Source organism: Triticum dicoccoides, chromosome 3B (assembly GCF_002162155.2).
Source record: "Triticum dicoccoides isolate Atlit2015 ecotype Zavitan chromosome 3B, WEW_v2.0, whole genome shotgun sequence".
Taxonomy (NCBI): Eukaryota; Viridiplantae; Streptophyta; class Magnoliopsida; order Poales; family Poaceae; genus Triticum; species Triticum dicoccoides.
This window is the reverse complement of record NC_041385.1, coordinates 241,230,166-241,240,571: the sequence shown is the minus strand read 5'-3', so window position 1 is coordinate 241,240,571 and position 10,406 is coordinate 241,230,166.

Genomic DNA, 10,406 nt, shown 5'->3' with positions numbered 1-10,406 from the left:
ATCGAATACTCCCTCCGTCTAGGTGAGTATTATAAGTCATCTTACGAAAACCAAATACTAGTAAGAGCAAGTATAATAGTACACAGTCAGCAGGCTATAAGACATCATAGGTCATCAAAATCCCAGATGGAGGATAGAGAAAGCATGAAAGAGAACGCAGCGGGCGCTTCGCTAGTCGTCGGGCTGCAGCGCAACAAACGAGAAAAAGGAAGTTGCATGCAGCTGCGTGAGAGCTAAAAGGCCGGCATTACTTCCTCTCTTCCAATCAGACGTGTTTCATTGCCTTCCTTTGCAGGCAAGCATTAATTGCTACATTCAATCTAATAGCTAGCTTATAGTCAATCTATTATACTAGTGGGCTTTAAGAAGGCTTTAAGTGACATGGCATTAGTTTATAGCCAGCACCCGGCTATGTTATTAGCCATGCTCTAAGACTAGCCACCGTGGGAGTAACTTCAGCAGTAACATCGAGTCCAACTTAGCAAATTTGCTTATGTGGCAGTGAGTTAATGAGGAGAGAGGTAGTTATAATAACTTAGGTAGTTACTGTAACATCACATGTCCCAATGCAATATGAGTCTATAACCTAATAAATGAAGCTTTGCATGTTACCACACTTATGTTACTACTACCTCTGTCCGAGTTTATTGGTCCCCATTGTAATTTGTGCCATATTTTGACCATAGATTAAACTTAGAAAATGTTCACGCATGTCACCAAACATTATATTTTTCAAAACTATGTTCAAATACGAATCCAATGAGATAATTTTTCTTGACATGCATTAACATTTTGTTAGTTAAATCTTTAGTCAAAATTTGGCACAAACTATAAAAGGGACCTATAAACTAGGACGGAGGTAGTACCCACTATGAAGGTAGTAAGGCTGGTCATAGTGGAGAGTAACATATACTAGTATCATGCATATGATACTAGTGTATGATACTACATCTATAGTGCATAGTATCATAAAGTAGTATCATAGATGGTCTCATTTATTGCCATGCATAACACATAGTAGCATAATATTTATTATGTTACAGTATCTATCTATGTTACTACTACCCTCTCTTTCTTCTTTAATTGCCTGCCACATAAGTATGTTTGCGAGTCCCAAGTATATGATACTAGCTATGTTACCCCTACTATGGCCAGGGATATGTGTATGTTATGTGTATGTGTATGTTATACTCACCATTGTGGCTAGTCTAACACATAGGCATGGTGCATTAACTCTCATGTTGTTTCTTATTTTTTGACATAAATAGAGGAATCAACCAAGAAGAGATGTGGGGCTTGTATGCTTTTAATGACTTGAGACTATCAAACATGACATGCAGTGGTCAGTTCGTTGCACAAGAACAAATACAACCCACGTCAGCACACACGCATCTTATAGCATCACATCCAATGGCTATAAAAGATGAATGAGACCAAATTATATCTCATCTAGATGAGTTCTAGCAAAACTGTATTAATAATACTTAGTACTCCTGCGCCATGTATCATATAAGTATCATGTAGTACTTTAATTATTGCCATGTATGACACATAGTTCACGAGCGCTCTCTATATGTACCACCTTTTTTTTAATTTCAAATTTTGCTCCATGGCGCAATCCATCGATACTACTACTGTACAAAAATGGAGTATATACATTTTTTAAAAGGCTAGAGGGCGGGGCAGTCTAGCTCGGTCGGTTTCACGAGAGGCGAGGGCCTTTGTGATTTGACGGCTCATTAATGCTGTCAAATCGAATAGTACTGCGCCGCCCGCTGCACGCCCGGCGCCTCCATTAAACCCCTCCGTTAAACCCGCATGCAAACCGAGAATCCTACTCCAGCCACACGTCCATTCATGAGTGGGCCGGAATTAAACGCAACACCGGCCGAGCTCCTCCCGTCCGCCCTCAGTTTAAATGAGGCCAGACGTCGGCCAAGCTCCTACCGTCCGCCCTCTATTTACACGAGGCCAGACATACAGCGGGCAAGAATCGCACCCCTCCGCCGCTCCCCCATCTCCTCCTTCACCATTTTCTCCACCCTTCCGATGGCTTTCGATGAGCCGTTCTCTGGCATATTACCCAGCTGGGTGGCCCGCCGAGCCCTCTGGATACGGGCGAGGCCGCTTGGTGCTTCACCAACCTCGCTTGGCCCAACGGAGCCAGTTGCCGCCCCAAGCAGGCGCGTGGTTCAGCAACTCGCCGCTCCAGTTCAGCTCGATGAGGAGTGGCGAGTTGCTCCACGCCGGCACGGCGGCGAGCACGCCGGTACGGGCGCTGTCGCTGCCGCGTCGTACCGCGCCACCAGTGTCTGCGGTGGCCGCGCCTCCCGTGTCTGTGGGCGCGCCTCCCATGCCTGCGGAAGCGCCATGCAGGCAGAGATAGAAGCCGGGTGCGTGGAGAGCGACCAGTCGGTGGCCAGCTTCTCCCTGTCCGCCGCCATCATCGAGGAGAAGTAGAACACGGGAGGCCGCCGCCGCTTGGGACCCATGAAGGCCACCGCCGAGGCGACGACCGCGGATTCAGGTGGTTTCTTTGCTGCTTCGTCTCTTCCGAGGACCTTCGTCGACCCCGCAAGTGTTTGACGGACATGAGGAAGACAAAGGGATCCGCGGGCGGCCATTTAGAACTAAAATAAGTCTAGATATATCCATTTCTAGGACAAGTATTTTCGGACGGAGGGAGTATTAATTATACAAGAGAGCTGGATTTGCACCTATTAGTTCATGTAAATATAATGAAATCCATCATGTTTATATGAAGATCCGGCTTTTTTATACGAAATCCTTCATGCTTATATGAAATCAGTCCGTGTTTGCACGAATTTCATCTGGTTGGTTAGAGTTGTAAAAATGTATGCCGCTGGCGTTTGATGTCGTCCTCCGCGGAAGGAAGCGGGATGAAATTTGCCGGCTGCCGTTGGAGATGCTCTTTATGCTGGAAATAATAGTGACATCCAATCCATTTGAGTTAATTGCCTGTATGATTGTCCCTCTATAAAAAGTTAATTGCATGTACAGTGTACATGTGACTTGCAGGGTGGCTACAGCTTCGTACAGAAAGTTAAAAAGAAACAAGTCCATCCTTAATATTCTAAGTACTCTGTGGGTTCCACTGTCAGTACAGTAGCAAAAGAAGTATATATTAAATAAGTAGAGTAATATATAATATACAAATCTAAAGTTAAAAGACAGAATTCGAACTCATGTCATCGCGTTGCGAGCATCCGGCGCTAACCAGCTGTAACGCCCCGAGACCGACGCTCCAGAAGACTTCCAGCTATTCCGAGTTTCGTCGTGTGATTTGTTTTATTTGTTGCACTCATCCTTGCATCATGTGCATTGCATCATGTCATCATGCCATCATATCATTAATTTTTAAAACCTCAACTAAATAAATTGTATGGATTTTTCGATCCATTTAAATCGAGGGACTCACATGGTGTCTTCTCTTTATAACATATCCTCCAATATTAGGGAGCTATATTAAATATTCCACTAATTCGGAATCACCCATAAACACACTTACAAAATAATTTCGTTCCTTTTCTGCTTCAAGTTTGGTCTCCAACCTTGCCAATATTTATTTCATCATTTTCCGGAGCTCCACCAAAAATCCGAACATTTTTGGACCTTCCTTTCATCAAGTCCTAGTTCAAACCCATTTGAATTTCAAATGAGTTTGAATTTAAATCTTTCGATCATGCCCACTTCTATTTTTCCTGGATCGAGCTCATTTTTGTGAGTCCGGGAAAATTGTCCCCATGCGCAAATCCTTTCCCTAACCCTATCTTTCCTTTTCTTCTCTTTAATTGTTTTCTGCTAAGAAAATATAAGAGAGAGAGAGAAGAGGGCCGCTTCCCCGCAGCCCATTTTACCCAAGGCTAAGCCGGCCCAAGGCCCAGCCACGCCCCCTCTAACCCTAGCCGCAGCGCCCGATCCCCATCTCTCCCTCTCGTCTCCCTCTCCTCCCTCGCGCCGCCAGGAGCCATCTCTCCCTCGTTCCTCCCGCATCCCTCCTCTCGATCCCCATCTCCCTCTCGTTCCCGTGCCCGCAGCCATGGCCCTCCTTGCGCGACCCCTCTCCCTTTCCCCTAGCCGCCTCCTCCCTCCACCGGCGCCAGCCGCCCCGTCGCCCGAGCGCTCAAGGAGAGCAGCTCCTCGAGCCTCGTCGTTGCTGCTTCCTCCCTCTGCCGCCAGAGAGGAGCGAGAGCCTCTCGCTCGAGCCACGCCGCCGGCCAGTCCCTCTTCCTCTCCAAGCCACGCCGGTGACCCCATCGGTGCAGCCAACTCTGGCGGCTCTCCGTCGCCAGCGCCTCCAGCGCCTGATCCCGCTGCCTGAGCCGTCCCGTCGCGCCTCCTCCACCCCGCAGCCATCGCCGGAGCTGCTCCTTTTGCCGAGCGCCACCCCGAGCCCCAAGCATCGCCCCTGCTCCCTCCTTCGCCAGCACCCTGCCTCCTTCACGCCTCCCCATCAGCATCGCCGTGGCCCTGTTCGCGTGAAGCCCCTGCGCCACCACCATCAGTGCACGGCGTCTCCGACCCGTTCCGCCCCTTGCTGCTGCTGTAGGCCATGAGCTCGCGGCTACCGCACGGACGCCAAGACCGAGACCGCCCCGAACCACGTCGTCTCGCTGGATCGTCAAGACCATCTCGGTTTCTGCAAGTACCTCTACGCCCGAAGATGTTGGATGCGCCAAGTTCCACTACGATAGGCACCACTACTGTTGCTGAGAGTTTCGTCAAGTTCAACTACATCGACTACGAAACGTGAACGACTACCGTCGCCGAGACCGCAAGTACCACGACTAACATGTACGGCTACACGACGACCCGCCAAGACCCTGAACAACTACCGCCGCCGTCGTGTACCACTACTTCCACTACGGTCGCCACGTGAACAACTACTTCCCACGACGACCCGCGAGTACCACTACTTCCTTCGACGAACGCGTTCCGCCCTAAACGCACGCTTCGAAGGTATAACCCCGAGACGCCGTCCGTGGACCGAATGCATGTGTTGTATGAGATGCACCCTATGTTTGCACCGTGCCCGTTTGCTTCATGCACGTTCCTCCTCGTTCGCCATGCCGATGAACCGTGGGAACCCGGTAACCGGGATCACCCCACCATCTCTAGCATGTTCCGCACATCCGCACGCCTCCTTTTGCACCGGTATCTCCATGAGTTACCGGGACCGGAATGTTGCAGTGGCACCATTTTTGTTTCGCCACCGTGGCACCCTTTTTGTTCCGCCATGGTGACCAAATGCTTCATAACATGCTCGTGTCAACATTTTCATAAAATTGCATAAAACTTGTATATGTCATCCGCATCATGATAACAACATTTAAAATGTTTAAACTTGTTGTTGCATTAAATTGCTAAATGCATATGGGGATTTACCGGATTTGTTGTTTTTATATCCGGCCCCATTTAAATTGTTTAGATGGTATAGTTTATATTGTGCTTCACCTCTTGCCATGTTTAACAACAGTTAATATTGTTGAGTAGCTTAAACGAGAGATAACTAAATAATTGATGTGGTGTTCCGTCAACATGCACCTCGTTGCATATTGAGCTCCACTTAACTTGTAGTATTGTTTGTTGCACTTTGCCATGCCATGCCTCATTAAACCGGACATGCATCATACTTGTTTGTGCATCATGACTTGTTTATGCTTGTGTGTTTACTATGTTGTTTGTTTCTTTCCGGGTTGCTTCTCTCGTTAGCTTCGGTTTCGTTCCGGAGTTGTGAGGATTTGTTCGTCTATGACCGTTTGTCTTCTTCTTGGATTCGTTCTTCTTCCTTGCGGGATCTCAGGCAAGATGATCATACCCTCGAAATCACCACTATCTTTGCTATGCTAGTTTGCTCGCTCTTTTGCTATGCCAATGCTACGATGCCTACCATTTGCTTGTCAGCCTCCCAAATTGCCATGTCAAACCTCTAACCCACCATGTCCTAGCAAACCGTTGATTGGCTATGTTACCGCTTTGCTTAGCCCCTCTTATAGCGTTGTTAGTTGCAGGTGAAGATTGAAGTTTGTTCCTTGTTGGAACATGGAGATGTTGTCCCTTGTTGGAACATGTTTACTTGTTGGGATATCACAATATATCTTATTTAATTAATGCATCTATATACTTGGTAAAGGGTGGAAGGCTCGGCCTTATGCCTGGTGTTTTGTTCCACTCTTGCCGCCCTAGTTTCCGTCATATCGGTGTTATGTTCCCGGATTTTGCGTTCCTTACACGGTTGGGCTATAATGGGAACCCCTTGACAATTCGCCTTAAGTAAAGCTCTTCCAGCAATGCCCAACATTGGTTTTACCATTTGCACTAACAACCTACCACCTTCCCTTGGGTTCTGCAGACTCAAGGGTCATCTTTATTCTAACCCCCCCGGGCCAGTGCTCCTTTGAGTGTTGGTCCGAACTAGAGCCCTGTGCAGCGCCCCCTCGGGGAAACTCGAGGTTTGGTTTTAGTTGTACGGATTGCTCATCTGAGTGTGCCCTGAGAAAGAGATATGTGCAGCTCCTATCGGGATTTGTCGGCACATTCGGGCGGTGTTGCTGGTTTAGTTTTACCCTGTCGAAATGTCTTGTTGTACCGGGATACCGAGTCTGATCGGAACGTCTCGGGTGGAGGTCTATTCCTTCGTTGACCGTGAGAGCTTGTGATGGGCTAAGTTGGGACACCCCTGCAGGGTATTATCTTTCGAAAGCCGTGCCCGCGGTTATGGGCAGATGGGAATTTGTTAACGTCCGGTTGTAGAAAACCCGAAGTTGACCTTATTTAAAATACATCAACCGTGTGTGTAACCGTGATGGTCTCTTTCCGGCGGAGTCCGGGAAGTGAACACGGTGTTGGAGTTATGCTTGACGTAGGTTGCTATAGGATCACTTCTTGATCATACTTTTATCGATCGTGCTTTGCCCCCTCTTCTCGCTCTCTTTTGCGATTGTAGCCACCATATATGCTAGTCGCTTGCTGCAGCTCCACCTCATTACTCCATCCTTCCTATAAGCTTAAATAGTCTTGATCTCGCAGGTGCGAGATTGCTGAGTCCCCGTGGCTCACAGATACTTCCAAAACCAGTTTGCAGGTGCCTATGTTACCGTGCAGATGACACAACCAAGCTCAAGGAGGAGCTCGATGAAGATCTTGCCCTTTGTGTTGTTTCGTTCTAGTTGATCAGTAGTGGAGCCCAGTTGGGGTCGATCGGGGACCTTTGTCGCATTTGGGGTTCTTCTTTTATTTTGGTTCCGTAGTCGGACCTTGATTGTATCTGGATGATGTAATGCTTTATTCATGTAATTGTGTGAAGTGGCGATTGTAAGCCAACTATGTATCTCTTTCCCTTATGTATTACATGGGTTGTGTGAAGATTACCTCACTTGCGACATTGCTTTCAATGCGGTTATGCCTCTAAGTCGTGCTTCGACACGTGGGAGATATAGCCGCATCGAGGGCGTCACACCAGCCCAACACATTTTTGTCGTAGACCATGCTGGAGATATATCTCCATGTCTACTCTTATATATACTCCATTCGTTCCTAAATATTTGTCTTTTTCAGATTTCAAATGGACTACCACATACGGATGTGTATGTAGACATATTTTAGAGTGTAGATTCACTCATTTTGCTACGTATGTCTTTTCAGGAAGGGGTCAGATTTGTCCTTGATTTATTTATGAGGTATCCAGATGGCACTGCACCGCCAAGAAAAGAGGGTAACATCAAAATTATGGACTACTTTTTTGAGTATGTTGGTAAGGTCCGGTCATAGTCACTTGTTGAAATCTCTAAAAAGACAAATACTGCCTCCGTCTGGAAATACTTGTCATCAAAATGGATAAAAGGAAATGTATCTAGACGTATTTTAGTTTTAGATACATCTATTTTTATCCATTTTGATGACAAGTATTTTCGGACGGAGGGAGTAGAAAACAGAGTTGGTGATGATGGTGTGCGTGCCATCCTGCAATATAGGTCGTCGGATTTATATCTAATGGATAGGAAAGAAACTATGGCAATTTTGCAAAAATATACCCACATGTCTCTCCACATTCGCAAATAAGGCCTTCCCTCGTTCAGCCTTTTCTCTCACAAGATAAACTACTCATACAAATGCATCTTGATGTTCCGTGCAACGAACGGGCAGCTAGCTAATTTCTTTTAAAGTAGTTGCTGCGATAATTGGGTTGAAGTGATATGTTTTATGTCTGCCCCGAATGATTTCAGATTCACTAGTAGTAACAAAGAAAAGGTTGCCTTGTTAATTAACAAAAAACAGGGTGAAAACTATCACATGAGGCCAGTAAAAACAAGGCACACTGGGTTCAGCGTCATCGTCACTACAGTTGTGCGTGCGCGAGAAGTCTACATATCGAGGGGGCTACCGAGCGAGGCACCGAGACACAATGTTTGAGAGAGAAACCAATTGACAGATTATGATCAGATCGAGTTGTCACCCTTCTGCTGTCATTGTTGGGGGGGGAGGGAGAGAAAGACGTATCGAGAGTGTGCGCGGTAGGCACAGAGGCACAAATAGCAAGTGTGTGTGTGTGTGTGTTTGAAAGAGGAGTCGATAGATTATTATCAAGATCGATGTGCCACCCTACTCCTTCAGTGCTGGGTAGTGTGTGTGTATGTTTGAGAGAGAATCCAGTCGATAGATTAGTATCAAGATCGAGGTGTCACCCTACTCCTTCGGTGCCGGGTAGTGTGTGTGTGTATGTTTGAGAGAGAAGCCAATCGATAGATTAGTATCAAGATCGAGGTGTCACCCTACTCCTTCGGTGTTGGGAAGTGTGGGTGTGTGTGGGGGGGAGGGGGCAGTGACACTCACATATCTCTACTCTTATAAAAAAACAGAGTTGGTGATGATGGTGTTCCTGCCATCCTACAATATAGGCCATCCGATTTATATCCGACGGACATGAAGGAAAATATGGCAATTTTGCAAAAAAGATACCCACACCCCTCTCCGCATTTGCAAATAAGGCATTCCCTCATTCATCCTTTTCCCCCACAAGATAAACTTCTCATACAAATGCATCTTGATGTTCTGTGCAACGCACATGGGCATCTTGCTAGTAGGGAGAAGGAGTTTGTGTGACACATATCTTGCTATATTAAGGGATAGGTAGATAGCATATGTGTGAGAGACATTATTATACTTTGAGACATTAGTGGCTGTGGGTGGGCGGAATTAAAGGGGTGGGCGTGTTAGACATAGAGAGCGTGTGTATTTCTGTGTGAGAGACTTGTAGGACGGGGTAGAAAGACGAATTTAACCCTGGCGGAGGGAGAGAAATACACGAAGTGCGCGTGTGTGATTACGATGCCCACAGGGAAATGAGATATGTATGCGTGTGAGAGAGATTGCACAATTCATTCATGTATCACTATCTAGCGACCGTGGACGTGCATCGCTTGAACATAAGTCAATATCTACTTCGTATCGTGGCCAAAGGTACAATATCGATTCAACGCTATAAAGATTGGGCACTCACATATCACATTTTTTTCTATTTAAATAAACCTTTTTCAGTTGTGCATGCCAAAGTTACAGTGATGTTTCTTCAAACAACCAATGTAGCTATCATGCACATGCACCATTGTTACTCTTGCATTCAAATTCATTAGTCTTGAATGATTTAAGTTTCTATTTTGAGGTAATATATGTAATATTCGTATATGAATTCAACGGTTACGCAATTTATGAAATGGAGGCTATGTAATCATATGAGGTAACACTTTTAAGTAGCTAACTACAATATTCATTTCTTTTTGTGCGCCTCTACACTAACACGTCAATGCATTATGTTTAAAGTAAATAACCAATGGCACTAAATTATCTATTTACACGAGAAATACATAGGCTGAGCGTTTGATCCCTTTTTTTCTGAACGCACCACTACACCCATACGATTGGCCGCGCCCGTGTGAACGTCCAAGTTATCAGCGCATCATCCTGAGTTATTCTCTTTTTTCTAGGGTGGACTTCACACCAGTTATTAACTGCTGACGCGTGCCCCGTGTACACAGTCTAGCATGACCTTCCCGCTAGCACGGTCCAAAATTAGTTGAAACTGGATACGAAAGATCCCGCGGGCGGCAAAATCTCCCGCCTCCTTCTAAAATTTCCGCCACCTTAGTCTTTAGCATGCGAAATCCCCCTTTTGTCCTTGGTGCACGGAGACCAACAGTTACAATACCGCCCTCATTTACATGATAGGTTGGGGCTGCTTTGGTAACTTCCGGTTCCCCCCACTACACGGCACCCCCATTTCCTCCCCCCTCCCACAAAAACGACTAACTCCACAGCACCAGAGCATCTTACATCACGCCGTCCGTACTTCATCGCCCTTTCTCCCCTCCCCTCTCAAAACCCTAGAC